We start from the raw sequence: 15,973 nt of genomic DNA, 5'->3' as shown, positions 1-15,973 counted from the left end.
GCCCTTTCCCCTCCCGAGCTGATAAAAGACGGAGTGCACACGTGTGTTCTGGCCCTTTCCCCTCCCGAGCTGATAAAAGACGGAGTGCACACGTGTGTTCTGGCCCTTTCCCCTCCCGAGCAGATAAAAGACGGAGTGCACACGTGAATAAAACATTCTACCTACACCGGCACCCTCGAGTGTAGTGCCACGGTCCTCCCCCCTTCTCGGACCGCGGCAATTTAGTCCTTCTTTCTTTTTTTTTTTTTTTCATTAAAGAAACAGAAACTTTTGCACCATGTGTTTGCAGAAAACACTTTTGCCATATATTTCTATTCTGTCAGCTAGTGATGGGGAAGGAAATGCATAGATCTGGAATTCAATAGCATATTAAATAGTACTTGAAGAAATGAGTATACAAAACTCTGGATTAAGGTAGATCTTTTACAAATATCTTTTCAAACTTTATAAAAGGCTACAAGAGAAGTCCTGTGAGGGTTATCAGTCTGGAATAAAGCTTTGGTCCATGTGACTTTCTTTGATTTGAGTTGTAAGTCCCCAAACAAAAGATTATCTATGATGAGTTAATGGTGCATTCAAAGCTTTAAAGGTTTTCCATCTAAAATTGTATCAGATTCATCAGAGTGACATTCTCATTGTACTGTTTATTTTATTTTTATCCTGCTAGTGTATGCATACACATAGCATACATGGAGTCAAATATGTCCCCAGTCAGCTGGCACACTACTTTGACATTATGCTATTAATAATGTGCTCTCTGAGCTTTTGGTTAGATTTGGGTCTTGAATATTCCCTACTATTAGTGTGGGGGAAAAAAATTATGTCTAAAAAGTCATCCCAGAAAATAAAACTCTTCAGAATATTTGTGGATTCTTCAAGGGGGAAAAAAAAAAGGTATTTCTAATCTTTTTACAGGTTTTGTCTAAGATAACAGTAGTAACAGGATTCATACATCTTTTTTTCCTCAATTTTTAAAATAGCCTGTACCTACAAAAACAGTAGAAAAATTTGTAAGTAGGTCTTCTATAAAAATTATAGATGCTTTTTGAACTAAACCTGGATAGTTCTGGAGAGCTCTAGATCTTTCATTGCTGCTGTACTCAGATTTCAACGTCTGACATGGTCAGATAACTTTACACACACTACATATGCCTCACTGTAAAAAAAAGCCATCAGCTTCCAGCAGAGAGCTCAACAGAAATTTGTCTGTATATGTGATTAAGTTTTTTCAAATGTTACTACACCTTTTAGAAACTCTGCTTTAAGGAATCATGCTCTCAAAAAAAACTAAAAGGTAAAATGAGTTCTTGATTTGTAAATGTGTAAATGGCATAATCATTTGATAAATAAAATAAAGAAAAAAGGTAAAGAAAAGCCTGGAAAACTCCTTAATACTGTGTAGCAGGAACATAGATCCTGCCATATGATCCTCACTGGGGAAATTTAAAAAAGTTCTAGCAAAGTAGTGTGATTTGGCAAGAGCTGAATTTGAATGTGGTTGTGAGGTCCCCATAAGTAACATATGCTTTCAGTAAGCTGCAGTATTCCTTCCTTCCTTAGTCCAAACTTTGAAATTATTACTTTATATTTTATAAAATTATATAGTTCTATGCCAAATCAAAGTTGTTATTTCTTGATAAAACTATCATATTATGAAATTAGAGCTCATCCAGAGGAAGAGAAAATAGCAAATACTTAATTCTGACCACTTTAGGGAAAAAAAAAAAAGAAAAAGAAACAAAAGTGGAGAGAAGGAGGCAAAGAGAATGAAGGAGGAAGGAGAGGGAGAGTGATGTCTGCTTATGATTATGAGATGAACTTTGAACTTTTTCTATTCCTGCAGCCAGGAATTTCTGATTTTTTTTAATACCCTACTAGAGTGAAAATTTGAAGTGTATATTAAACAAACAAAAATTTTACTTACATGATTATGCAAAATTATAAATTAGAACAGAAAAAACCCACCTTCCAGACACAACTGGAGACTGAAACATGTCTAAAAGCAAAACTGTCAATCTGGAATTTGGAAACAAAGAACATTCTTTAATTTCTTTTGCTTCCCACTCAATGAGTGGGATGACAGCACTGCCTAGTAAAGTTCAGACATGCCTTCAAATTTTTCTGCATACTTTCATTTCCTGTTTTCTTTGTCATGTGAAAACTGATACACTGTCCTTTTCAAATGAGATTAATTTAATTGTCCTAATAATATCACACTTATTTTTCTTGTATTATTATTAATATCACCACAGAAGCATGCCGGGACAGGAAAGCCACCTCTAGCACACTAGCTCCCAGGTGTTATCTCAAGACCAAGATAAAAAGAACTTCTGAGACTTGCTTACAGAAGGAAGATAATGCAAGACTAAAGGAGAAAGACTAGAGGTTTATCAGGATGATTACCTTATTTTCAAATTATATTTCAGAAATCAATGTTATTGGGCTCATGCTGCTGTGCAGAACCAGGGCCCTGGAGTAAGGGCATGGCCCTGGTCTGACACTTGTGTGCTCTGCTCTTGTTCTTGTGGTACAAGACAGGACCCTTCAGGCAAGCAGTGCTTCTCCATGAAGCCCACACTAACTTTGGAGGTGGGATTTCTGCTTACACTTCCCTCTGTTCCAGGTGGTATGTGTCTCATGTAACACCTTCAGATCCTCTCCCAGGGCTGCTTTAGGCTCTTACTCAGAGGTGCATCTGTAAACAGTAGACAAGCTACCTTTTAGCAAATGAAAAGAAGCTAGGGCTGGGAAGGGAGGAGGAGGGAGTCTTTTCCAAAAAACAAGAGCTGACATGAAAGTGGACATCCCTTAGTGCCAAATGATAGAGAAAATCCACCAGGACAACAACAAAGAAAAACAAACAAACAAACAAAAAAACCCACACACAAACAAAAGAGAAGAAAAACACATAGAAAAATCCCTGCTGGTTGGGTTTCCCTGCTGGTTGGGTTGCATTCATTGACCACTCTCACATGGCACGTTTTTCAGACTGGCAGAAGATGAGTGACAAAATCTAGTTACACCCAACAAGTACAACACCAACAGGAGAAGGTACACTGTTAAAAGTTACAGGAAGTGGTGTCCTCTGCAGAGTGATCAGAAGTATTGGCTGATAAATTTGCACCATTAGGAGACAACAAGCTTCTATCAGTTTTTATGACATTTAGATCAGTCTTCAACTATTGATAAACGTGACTGTACCACACCTGGGAACAGAAATGTTTATTTTTTTCCATGTTTTTTTTTTCTGGTTTTGGCAAGGAAAAACTGTCTGAAAACCAAATCTTTTTAAGCAAGCAATTCCAACAGACTACTCCTGAAAAAAGTTGCCACAACTTTCCAGTGCAGTCCTAGCCCTGACACTGATTATCATTGGAAACATCACTGTAAAACCATATCACATTTGAACCTCATGAAATTCAACAAGAACCAGTGCAAGGTCCTTCACCTTGTGTTAGGGCTAACACCAGTATCACAAGATATTAGGAGTTGAATGGATTAGGAGCAGCACTGTGGGGATATTGGCCCTTGAAAAATGATACATCATCTGACAATGTGCACTTGTCACCAAGGAAACCAAGCTTATTCTGGGCTACATCAAAAGAAGCCAGCAGTTTGTGGGAAGTGATTCCCCCCCCCCTTTATTCTGCTCTCATGAGACCCCACTTGCAGCATCCAGCTTTGGACTCCTCAGTACACAAAACATAAGGACCTATCCAGAGGAGGGCCAAAAAATTTATCAGAGCGCTGGAACAGTTCTGGTGAAAGGATGAGAGAGCTGGGGTTGTTCAGCCTGAAGAAGAGAAGGCTCTGGAGAGACCTTACTGAAGCTCTTTCTTAGTACTTAAGTACTTAAATGGTGCTTATATAAAAAGAGGAAGAGCTATTTTTTATATGGTAGATAATGTTAGAATAAGTGGGAATGGTTTTAAAGCACAAGAGGCTAAATTTAGGTCAGATACTAGGAAGGAATTCTTTACTGTTACGGTCGTGAGGCACTGAAACGGGTTGCCCAGGATGCCTGTTGTGAACAAGTGTTTATACATTGCTTAAAGAATCGCTGATTCTCAGATCCTAGAGCAGCCTGTCGGGGGTTAGGAGGCATGGGGGTGTGCAGGGAATACACTACCACAATGCCCATTTTGGAAGTGCTCAAGGCCTGATTGGATGGGGCTTGGAGCAATCTGGTCTAGTGGAAGGTGTCCCTGCCCATGGCAGTGGGGTTTGGACTAGAAGGTCTTTGAAGGTCCTTTACAACCCAAATCATTCTATGGTTGCATGATCCTCAATAATAGGAAACTAAAAGTGTTAATGTCAGTATTTAAAAGCTGAAATTTTAAGCTTCTTCAGAATAAGATGCCCAACTGGAACAGAAAATCTTCATAGAAGACATGAAAGGCACTTCAGTTGGTCTTTGGACTAAGAGACCACTGCACTGGATATGTGCAGTGAAATAACATTATTTAAAAGAGTTTTGTGTGTTGGGTTTTTTACTGTGTTGTTTTCTATGTTCTTAAATAATTCTTCTAAACTTAGCATTCATTTTCTTTTCTTTCTAGCGTATTTCTTACCACAATCCCAACATGGAAAATTGTTAAGTCCTATTTATATCCACTTACTTCATAATCAACCATGAACAATATAACAATTGAATATTAATGAACTGGTCTAGTCATCATAGTCTAGAATTGATATTATGAACATAGTTTTAACACAGGATGGCTGTCCCAACTAAATTGTTTTCTCCATCTATAAAATGAACTGATGTTACAACATTGCAGTAATATGAAGCTGAGCTCAATTACCTTGTAAAAGGTTTCAGAATTTTCAGGCCAAAATTTCTGAAGGAACAATACAAATAACTACTTCTGCAAAGGCCAATGCAAAAATCATAGTATCACAAAATAGTTACTTTGACACTTAGTTATCTACAAAAAAATTATCTGCTATTATTTTTGAAAGCTATTTAGAATATATTTCACCTGCATTTGTCAAATACTCTACAGTTAGTTTATTGGGATTGTGTATTTTTTTCCAGAGGAGTTTAAGCAGCATTCATTACAAAGTTTTAGAAATAAAATTAAATGAGTGTGCTTTTCTTATTAACCTGGAAGAATTTAACAATTTTCTCTAGGGTATTTTTATTACTCTTTCTTAATTACTAAGACTACTTGCTAATTTCATCTACTTCACACTTTTTTGCTCCTGGCAGATCTTTTATTATACAAAAGAGTAATTTTACTGGGTTTTGGTTTTTATCATTTAGCGGGAAGCTAAAACAAAGTAGTTGGAAACAGTTTTGTGCAGAATTTTAGCAGTGGAAAAGAGAGATGAGTATAGTGTTTGTCTGGAAAATAGTTTTTCTTATTCAACCAAAAGGTTTTTTCCCATGTTGAAGAAAAAGTCCCAACACAATAGTTCTTTATTCTGTTCTATAATTTCTTGACATGATGACTGTTTTACTTTGGATAATGATAACAGCTTCTTGCTGTATTTCCTTGTGTTCTCACAAGATTCAGTGCGACAAAATGTCCTGGTTTCAGATCGGATAGAGTTAATTTCTTCTCAGTAGCTATTACAGTGCTGTGCTTTGGATTTGGAATGAGAATGGTGTTGATAACACACTGATGTTTTGGCTTTTTTCGCTAAGTCATATTTATCCTAAATCATGGACTTTTTTCTTGTCTCGTGCTCTGCCAGTGAGGAGGTACAGAAAAGAAAGTGGGAGAGAGCATAGCGGAGACAGGTGACCCAAACTGACCAAGGGATATTCCGCACCGTAGAACATCACACCCAGTATATAAACTGGGGGAAGTTACTCAGAAGGGAGGCTGATCTAGGTTCAGAAAGGAGGGTCTGGCATTGGTCAGAGGGTGGTGAGTGATTGTATTGTGCATTACTTGTTTTTTCCTTCATTAGGATCATTATTATTATCATTTACCATTATTACTGTATTTTTAATTTATTTTTTATTATTAAGCTGTTCTTAACCTACAAGTTTTACTTTGATTCTCCTCCCCATTCCGCTGGGTTGGATTGGGGAGAGAGGGAGGTTGAGCAAGTGGCTGCATGGTGCTTAATTTTCATCCAGGCTTAAATCGCACCATGCTTCAGAAATTAATCACTGTGCAATTTAAGTGATTTAGCTTTTTGTTGTTACTCATATTATAAAAGACCAACAAGACATAAGAAAATAAAAAATATAAAGATATCCCTTATCTGATAAAGAACTTCACAGAGGTAATTTTGTTTGCTCATACTCACATTCACTCACATATTTGATTACTTTTGGCTCATATGTTTTCATGTACTACACTAATAGAGTAATACAATAATAAAGTAGAATCTTTGCTGAGTTTTTTGCAATGCATACAAAATGAGGAAAGTCTTAAAAATGTGAAAGAGTGTTAGGGTTGTCGAGATTTCTTCTTTTTATTTGTGTTTTTCTGTAATCCAAGGAAATGACAAATTTAATTCCCATCACCACAGATTTTACGAGATCAGTAAGTCAGGCTTTGCATTCTGCACTTTGCATTAACCCTTCTACTTTCAATAGGAACTATCAGATCAAGCTGAACTGGTAAACTGATAATGCAAGAAGCAATACAGAATCCATTTCCCAATTCTATGCTCTGCTTCTTGACTGCAGTAGGACTTGAAGTGCTGGACTAAAGACAGGAGTACTTAAATATTCTGGCATAGCTGAGCGGCACATCAGTATTGGCATAAACACTGTTTTCAGGCATGACCCCATTGTTTTACTGGTTCTACCAAAACTGAACTAGTAAGCTTGAACTGGTAATAAAAGCAGGGAGAAGGGATTCGCAAACACAAAGATGTTTGGATTAAGATGTTAAGCGTTATACTTAATAACGCTCTACCCACTCTTTAATTGAAAAGGAGTAATATTCACACAGTTAATATTATTGCTGACTGTTTAGCATGTCAGTGGATGGGAAAAAGAATGCAATCTGCAACCAGAAACTATTCACAACCACAATGAATTGTTAAGTAGTAGGACACAGACAAGAAAATGACATCTAAGTCAACTGCTGATTGTTTTTTCTCTCTCTCTCTGTCTTGCTCTACACCACCCCTAAATTTTTTTAAAGCTTGGCCCAAGCTGCAAGTATCTAAACCTAGCTGCTGCACCTCATTCCAACAAAAAAAATCAAGCATGAATCACAGCCCTTCCTCCCCCTAAGCATTGCCAGTAGATCTGAGGCTTCCGTTCAGATCCAAGACTTTGTCTTTCTCCTTCTACTGCCAAGTAAAGGCATTTGCTAATACTTAATTAAGGTTCCTATTCAGATTATGTGGTCTCAATGCTAACAACAAGGTTTTAGCTACCCAACTCCCAGTAGCATAGTTTAAGATACAAATATCAAATAGGGAACATAATATTTCATTTAGATTTAATGTGGAGAATTATTGTAAATTAAATAATTATCAAGTGATTACTAAACCTTACCTAGAGATTAACAAGCATTATTAATTTCAAAGCTGTTAACCCTCTGTAATTCTCTCCTTTGTAATCAGCTGGTGATTACTCATTAGTGTTACAGAGCACTGTCATAGCTTTGGAAGTTACACCACTGTTTTTTCCTCATTACAGATACTTTAGTAGCCTTTAGTTATTTGTATTTTGAGAAATAGCCACCTTAATTAATTAGCAGTTTATGATTTTTTATGAACTAAAATTCAAAATACCACCTAATGGCCACATTAAAGTGCGAAGTCAAACAACAGGAGACATATTGGGTGTGGCATATCATTTACAACATATGTTTTTCACAGAATACAAACATGTATTCTTTTGGGTTGTTTGCGTTTGTTTTCTTTTCTCATGTGGAAAAAAGCAGAAACTCACATTCAGCAATGTAAAATACTGAAACAGGCAATATTGAACACAAAATCTGGTGTCTCAAAATTTAGTGTTGTGGACTTGATTCTGAAGAGCACATGCGTAGGGTGCTATAAATATCAGTGTAAGTGCAGTATAAAAAGAGATGACTATAGCAGGAAACAGGGCAATCTGATCCCGCACTCATGAAAGGACTGTGGTGTAGTCACTCAGTGTGCTGCTATCTGAAAAAAGAAACAATGTTCAAACAAGGGTCACTAGGATTTACTTCACCAGCTGATCATCTCACATGAGCCCCTCTTCACCCAGGTCAACTTGTTACCCAGCTGTGCCCTATCCATTTTTCTCTATTATCTTTTAGCAGCCTAAGGCTTGGCAGAAACTTCTCAATATGAAGTGGCCACTGTTTCACTACACTATTGTCCACATAGAGGATTTGATTAGATTTGTGTTGTTCACGACCATTTTTGACTTTTGCAATCTACGTGTATGATTAAAAGTGATGCAGTTTGAAGTTCCTTTTTTTTTTTTCCTATTTCCTTTCTGGTTTTACATCTGCATATAAATAACCATGCTGTCCCATACAGTATCACTCTTTCCAGCTTGGCTGGTAGCTTGACAGGAATGTTCAGACCCGGGTGCAAAACCAGTGAGGAGCAGGGGAAGGGAAAGAAAGCAGGCAAGAGCATAACATGTCATTGAGAAGAATTTGTTAGCAAAGACTGAGACAGCACAAAGGCACATAAAGTTATTGTTCCTGACTGCATATCATAGCAGAGAAGACTTCCCTCACTGGACTTTCAGATTTTAATCATGTTTCTGTCTTTTGCATGGTATACGCCTACAGCTATAAAGCACAGATTTTTTATAGTCCAACCACAGGAACTTGTTCTGGGAAAGAGCTGGAATACCACTCGGGTGCAAATGCATTGTTCCAGATCTGTTCCTCCCATACTTTGCAGATTATGTTAATCCTTGCCAAAGACAGTTTAATGGTCCAAGCATGCTTTGTCATATGGTAAAACTCTAGTTCTTCCTAGTAGACACAACTATAGATCTGCTACATTATGACCTTTTCCCCTGGGACTCACCTGAAACATCTTTATATCCATAGAGATGAAGAGAGAATTTCTTGTGATACTAGACTAACAAGGACTAACAGGTCCATTTTTGTGAGAGTTTTTAAACCCTACTTTGCAATGTGGAATTTGGTTCCTCTTCTGAGGTTGTGTGGACAAACCCTTCACATACACAGTACACTGCTAAGTCTAGAGCTTTAGATGTAAGCAGTACCAGGGTCCTTCATGTTCCTTCTCTGGACACCCTAGCTCCTTTGAGACTGCAGAAATGCTTAAACCCTTTGACAGCTTTGGGGCTGTGTATAGGGATAGCTTAATGAAGTTTTAATGACCTGTGATGTACAGAAGGTGAGATGGGATGATATAGTGGTCCTCCCTGGACTATTAAATAGATCTAAGGAAAACAAATTTCAGAAGCATACCTTCAGGGATATTTTTGCCTCCCATTTATTCCTAATTTGGCAGTATTTCTGTGCCAATCAACGATAAGTATGGCAGACTGAAGAAAGACTGTGGAGTTTTTGCCCCTGGCTCATCCGTAAATAGGCGGATGCAGCCATGTGGTACCAGTTCAAGCAAGAACATTTCCATCCTGTCCCTGCTATCTGCTATTAAAAATTGTTTTCCTATATAGGTAGTAGGAATGTAAGTAAGTGTCTGTAAACAAACTGTACTAGCCCAACCATTTTGTACAAACTAATGAAATTAGATCACTGGGCAATGACAGACCCAGCCCTCAGAGATACTACATTAGACCCTGTAGTAGCTTAGTTCCTCTCCCACAACTGTCTCAGACTATGGGTAGTGACAGTTTGGAAGATTTAGAGAGTGTGAAATGCCTCTGCTTTTACTTGGCATTGAAAAAAATGACACTAAGTATATTAAAAAAAAAAAGAATTTCAGACTGAGAGTCTAACAACTGAAAGTTCTATTTTCTCATTTGTAGAGACTTTCCTTTTAAGTTAACTGACTGATTAATGGGCATCGTTAAATTACTGTATTTAAAAAGCTGTAATATACTCAAGTATTGGCTTTTTCTCCTCCCAGGACCAAGGATATGAAACACATTTGCAACTCTATAAAGATGCTTCTAAAAAAGGAAGTCACAAAGAACACATGGCTGCTTCCTCTGTGAAATAAGCTGGTATGTCTCCAGTGATTTCAGCAGAGCAGGCATGATTTATGCCAGCTGAGGGTCTGGCCCATGATATCCATTTTTTCTCACCAAAAGAAGATTCTTTTGCCTGCCTTCATATATGCAAAGTCATTCAGCTGAAAATAAAAGAATAGTAAGACGTACTAGGACCACTAAACATGAGAAGAAGCGCCTCTGGTAGTCATCCTGGAGCATATTCAAAGATCACACAGGAACTCATTGATGAGATCAGCTCTCTGCAACTGATCATGAAAACCTGGTTGTGTCTTCCTGAAAGGTTAAGTAAGGGAAGTCTGTCCAGCATGAAAGAGTCATCTTGGTTAAACTCACCTAGCTCAAGTACAGGAGGCCAAAGAAAAGCAATATTTTTGAAAGAAATCTCTTGCACTTGTAAACTTAGTCTCCAATAGACTGAAAACCTGATACCTCTCATTGCACAATATGTAGATTTTCAGCAGATTAAAAATCTTCAGAACACATCAATAACTCACAGTGTGTCTCAGAGGTCATTGTGAGGTTAGCACATAAAATAGATCACCTATGGAGGGAAACTGCCATGTGCCTTTACAATTTACTTTGTCAAAGAAGGACAAAGGAACTGTTTTAATGAGGTTGTTTTCAGTTGTCTTTTGTTTCATATTTTACACAGGAAAAAGGAAAATATTTATTCAGTTCGGGGCATCTGAATCATATTTCCAATGGGACAGGCACTTTTAGGACAGTAAGTTCTGAGGTATAAATAACCTTCAGTGAATTGAATCATAGTCATTTAGTTTTTACATATGTGGAAACAGTCAACTTTAAAAAGTTGTGCTTGAGTCCTATTTCAGCTAAGTATTACATCTGTATTTAAATTAAAGGTATTTTGGCACATGACAACTCAGAAATACTAATTGGACAATACAGTACATCCCATATTGATGAGAAACTCAGCTGTATAAATAATGCACATTTATTCCAGGTTTCTGCGTGTAGTCAGCATCTCTGGTCTATAAATTGCATAAGATTCTCTCAGTGCTGTGAAAATTCAGTCCAATAGTTTAACTGTTAAAAAGGGAAGATGGGGAATAGGAGAGAATGAGTATTCAGAGTTGAGGACATGCATTAATGCTCTTCTCAGAAGAGCACTTTAAGTGGACAGAGTAGCATGCTGTTTGTTTGTTTCAATTCTGATGCTAAACATGCTTTTTAAGTTTAATTCATTTCTTCAAACTTTAATTAAGGTTAATCTGAGTATTACAATCAGGAAAATGCAAGATATCACATTTATTATAGTTGAGTTCTAAACTTTTTAACTGATAGGTGAAGAGCTTGAGCACATGTAGGACAATTTTTTAAGACTCCTTTACTGTATGGGTGTCCCCAAGTAAAGTGCCCAGCACGCTGTAGTGACCAAGACCTCCGTTTCGCAGTCTCTTCCATGCAAGCTACACATGCATAGATCCTCAGAGAGCCCCAGAAAAAGCAGTTTATTGGTTCAGGCTTTTGACAACCCTCTCAGATGCCTTCATGTTTCTAGATGTACATGAGGCAGCTTAGTTATGGTCTTAGAGATGCTGCCTGTTTTATGGGGCGGAAGGAACGCAGTGTTGCTATAAAAATCTCAGATTAATTTTTTCTAGTCCTCTAACTTAAAATATTTTTGTTGGCAACTTAGTTTTGAAGCATTTCACAGTGGCCTGTTACTCCACAACAATACAAGCTAAATCCACTTTGAATGCAGAAGGCCTAACTATTAAGTTCTGATCATAATGAGTATTTTAAAAGACATACACAAAATAAAAGGCTTCGGGTCAAGACTGGCTCTCCATTTGTACTATGAAAGATTTTCAACAAAAGAGCAGTCAAGCTGACTATTCAGAGTCTAAGACAAATTAAATCTTACGATTTTTTAGAAAAGACATAAACAGCACAAACCCAGCAACTTTCACTATCTGCACATTTTAAATTTCCAGTAGACTTCCAGGACTCTACAAAAAATTAACAATATGAAAATAATGAAATGTTTATTCTGATGCTGTGTTACTTACATGGTAACACCTAACATCAAGAGCAAGCAGTGGACCTGTTTTTTCACATAGCAACTGCAATCATGACAGAAATAAAAATTGCAGCACAAAAAACCATGAAAAAAATCATTAAATATATTCTTCAGGACTCATCCCCCACATATTTCTGAAGATGAAAGAATAGTTTATATGGAGATAATTAAATATCCTGCTCCTCATTTCTCTATCACCAATAAATCACAGAAGGATTTTAATAGCTGTAAGTCATATCTGGACACTGGGACAGTGCTCAGAACTTGGGCTGATCTTGCCTCGACTTCTGATGTTTCACAGTACTGCTAGTGGCTCATAGTCTCTCACTTGTCTTTTTTAAATGAAATCAAAGCGAATGAAAGACATAGGGATGAGCATGGTCTTCTGGAAGGGAATGAAATTCATAATTATTTCTCCTGCTTTTGTGTGTGCAGAGAAAGATCCCTAACACACGGTCCTCATGCAAATAGTAACAAAATAAGAATGAAACACTTCACTGATCATCTGAGTCCAGCAATAACAGGTGTGGTACGAAAGACAAAATGTCGTGTTAAAAATTCATCCAAGTAAGATGGGTGGCACAGTAAATGGAAGGAGGGAATTGCTGTTGTTCAGGAGCTCCTGTTTTTCAAACAGTTTCTTCAGCCTTGAAACAATGCAGTTAATATTTTTCATACCAACAGCAGATGACTTGAAGTGAACACCATAAATCCAGATGGACGGCAAATTCCAAATTTTTTAATGTTGAAACCTGCTATATTTCTTAATTATTGAATATATGTTGCAGATCATGAGTGACAAATGTGCACTGTGATCCTAGAAAATTAAAGATTATTGGCTCCATTTCAAATAAACTATAAAATTCACATAGCTGAAGTTACTTTTTTAAGTTACTGAAATATTATTTATTAAAGCATCACTAAGTTTTTAACTCAGATCCTGCATAATAAACAAGCAGAATTTAAGGATTAGGCAGCTAAGTATATGATTTGTGATGAGTAAAGGGACATACTTCATAAAATTTAATAGGAGTTTAAAGTTTTTCACGTATAAAATTTTACTCTCATAACTACTATGATTTGTGTTGAGAAGTGAAAAAAGACACATTTTGATACAGTCTGGGGTTATTCAGAGGCCAACATAGGAAAAATGTCAAACTCAAGGAAAAAGAGGCTGGAAAATTCCAATAATCATGCAATCCTCTTTCTTTTCCTTTAGTTTTAAATTTAACTTTACTAGTGGAGAAGTTATCTCACAGAAAAATCATGCTCAAAAAAACCTTTTAGCCCATCTACAATGGGAAAGGGACTTTTTCAGAAATTTCCAGGTATAAGCCTTTACATGTAGGTTTCTTCAAATGTGTGTAATTAATGACGTATTTCATTAATTTTCAAGTGTCAGCTTATCATAGGCATGTTTAGTATGATGATTGTATATTTATTTCCTGTAGATAGAAAGGTTTTGCCACAAGTTTTTATGTAGGAAACTTTTACCACTTTTTTTTTGTGCCAGAAGACTGAAGAAGTTTTAAACTACGAGTATTTGACTGAAAAAATTAAAGAATTTAAGAGGCTGTTCAGCCATCTCAAAATTACCAAGTCTTTTTTATCTGAATTGTATTGTAGTTTCAGATAAGATTAGATGGTGAAACAGCAGCTGCATACTGATTAGTCTAGCCTAAAGCTTACAACCAGTAGCCGTAGAAGGCCCTCCAAAACAATCAATGTTAAAAAACATTCAATTGATAGAGTCATCCTCACTTTCAGTTCTTTAAAGCCAATAATATATATTCCAGAGCTCATCTCTGAGCTCAGTTTGATGATAGTACATTCATTAAAAAGATTATGAAGAACAAGCATAGACAGGTGACAAGTGAGAAACCAGTTTCATTGCAAAGCCTGACATGAACAAGAATGATTGAGCATTTTTATAGCACTTTTCATCTTCAGATGATAGCGGCTTTCACACCTGGGTAAACTGAGACTCATGATTAGATAAGCTGACTAGTTACAAGAAGCAGCAGCAAAATTAGGGAGAAAAAAAAAGAATAAATGAGAAACAGTCAATACAAGGTTCAGCTTCCTCCCCAGAACCCTTAATATTTTGGAGAGATGCCACCGGATTTAGGGAACTCACTCTGGGGAGGGGTCTACAGAGGATGACTGCAAAAGTGCAAATAAGATCCCTCAGAAATAATAAGAAAGTGACCAGTTTAACACATCTCTCCTTTCCTTTTCTGCTTAATTACACCTACCCCTTTATCCTCTTCTTATTTGACCTTGTCCTTCACTTTTCCTTGCCTTCATCCCATTTTCTTTAAGTTCTCTTCCTGACCTCACCACATGTTCCCTCCCTATTCCTCACATCAGTGGCATCTGCTGTTGTTGCATTGTTCATGCTGTTTATTGCAGCTGAGTCTGCTCTCTGTCCTGTTTATCTTTCTTCTGGAGAACAAGTAATTCAGAGCAATTTTGAGATACTTTTTTTTAAGCCTCTAGGTCCTATCATTGTAGTCATAATTAATTACATTAAAGCAAGGAGACAGTAGTCAAGATACGAAATCTCTGCTCCCAGTCTTCTCTTAAAATCATGTTGTTTTGCTGGACCATCTTCCTCAATCCATCTGCACTAAAAACCTCTTGGCTACTTATGTTTGTGTATTTTTCTTTGTCTTCAGAAGCACCACTGTATGCACTCTGAGCTGGCATAGCTGATGAGTCTAGATAATTCCACTACTTTCAGTTGGTTTAATATCATAAAAATCAGATCCTCTACTATGCAAAATGAATGCAAAGTGACATCATGTGAGAATCTAACCCATACATTTTAAATGGTTATTATCCCCCTATTATCCCTCCCTAACCAGAATCAAAAACAGTAACTTCAAGGAAAAAAGCAAACAAATTTTGTGAATGTAAAGGTGAAAATCCCTAATTTCTGTTTGCAGCTTTCTAAAGATATGTCTAGATGCATGATTTAAAGTGCTTAGAAATAACTGTGAATACAGCCAGGATAGGAAAATGGGTGTACCTTGTAATTAAAATAAATTAATTAATATTTCTGTTCCCTTCAGTTTTACCTATAGCCTATGTTCTCTCCATGGAACTAGGCCGCTGATTGAAGCAATCCACCCCAGTGGTGGCAACTGTTTGTTCAAAATCCCCCAAGAATAAAACATCTCCATATCTCAACAAGTGTGAAGAGGCATAATTATTTGTACTCACGTGACTTACGAATTTCCTCCTCAGTGTCAAAAAAAAAAAAAAATTATAGTTTGCTTTGCTTTTGCTTTTCCTCTCCACACTTTTGATCTCAGATCAAATATGACAATCCTTATCAGTCAGCAAAATGAAACAAACTCACTCAAAACCCTTAGGGGAAAGGAATTTCTTTAATCACATTCACATCAGTTATGAGGATTTCAGCTAGATGAGGTAATATAGTTGAATATTATCTGTTGCAGTTAACCAGTTCATGAGGCAACCAAAAAAAAAAAAACACCAAACAAAAACACATACATTATATCCCCTTTGCTATATAAATGACAAGTATAAGTGTAAATCATGGAAATATATTTGCACATTAGGTCTCTTGCTTAAGGAATCTAACACAACTTTATGGCAACTGATTTCCCTTGTGAAAGTCAACAAGAAAGATAGCAGTTGAATTCAAACTATCTTTGCATCATGCCTCCAGAAAACTCTCAGAACAACATCTGGCAGTTTGATAGTATCAGCTACGCTATACAACGTATCCAAGCATTTCTTTTTTAGGAAGGATTAAATATTTACCATCACTAAAGTGGTGATGGTCATCTAGTTCACTTTTCACA

General features: G+C 36.8%; 1 long non-coding RNA gene across 1 annotated transcript in view; it reads right to left on the bottom strand.

The window, feature by feature from the left end:
• Positions 1–2,454: 2,454 nt before the first annotated feature.
• Positions 2,455–15,973, bottom strand: part of LOC108501576 — a 36,388-nt gene continuing 22,869 nt past the window's right edge. The window contains exon 3 of the long non-coding RNA XR_001876225.1: positions 2,455–2,695. This is a non-coding gene — a long non-coding RNA (uncharacterized LOC108501576). The remainder of the gene's footprint in view (positions 2,696–15,973) is intronic.

The sequence above is a fragment of the Lepidothrix coronata genome, unplaced genomic scaffold, assembly GCF_001604755.1.
Source record: "Lepidothrix coronata isolate B3197 unplaced genomic scaffold, Lepidothrix_coronata-1.0 Scaffold104, whole genome shotgun sequence".
NCBI classification, from domain to species: Eukaryota; Metazoa; Chordata; class Aves; order Passeriformes; family Pipridae; genus Lepidothrix; species Lepidothrix coronata.
Note: the sequence above shows the minus strand (reverse complement) of the source record. Positions and strands in the feature narration are given on the sequence as shown.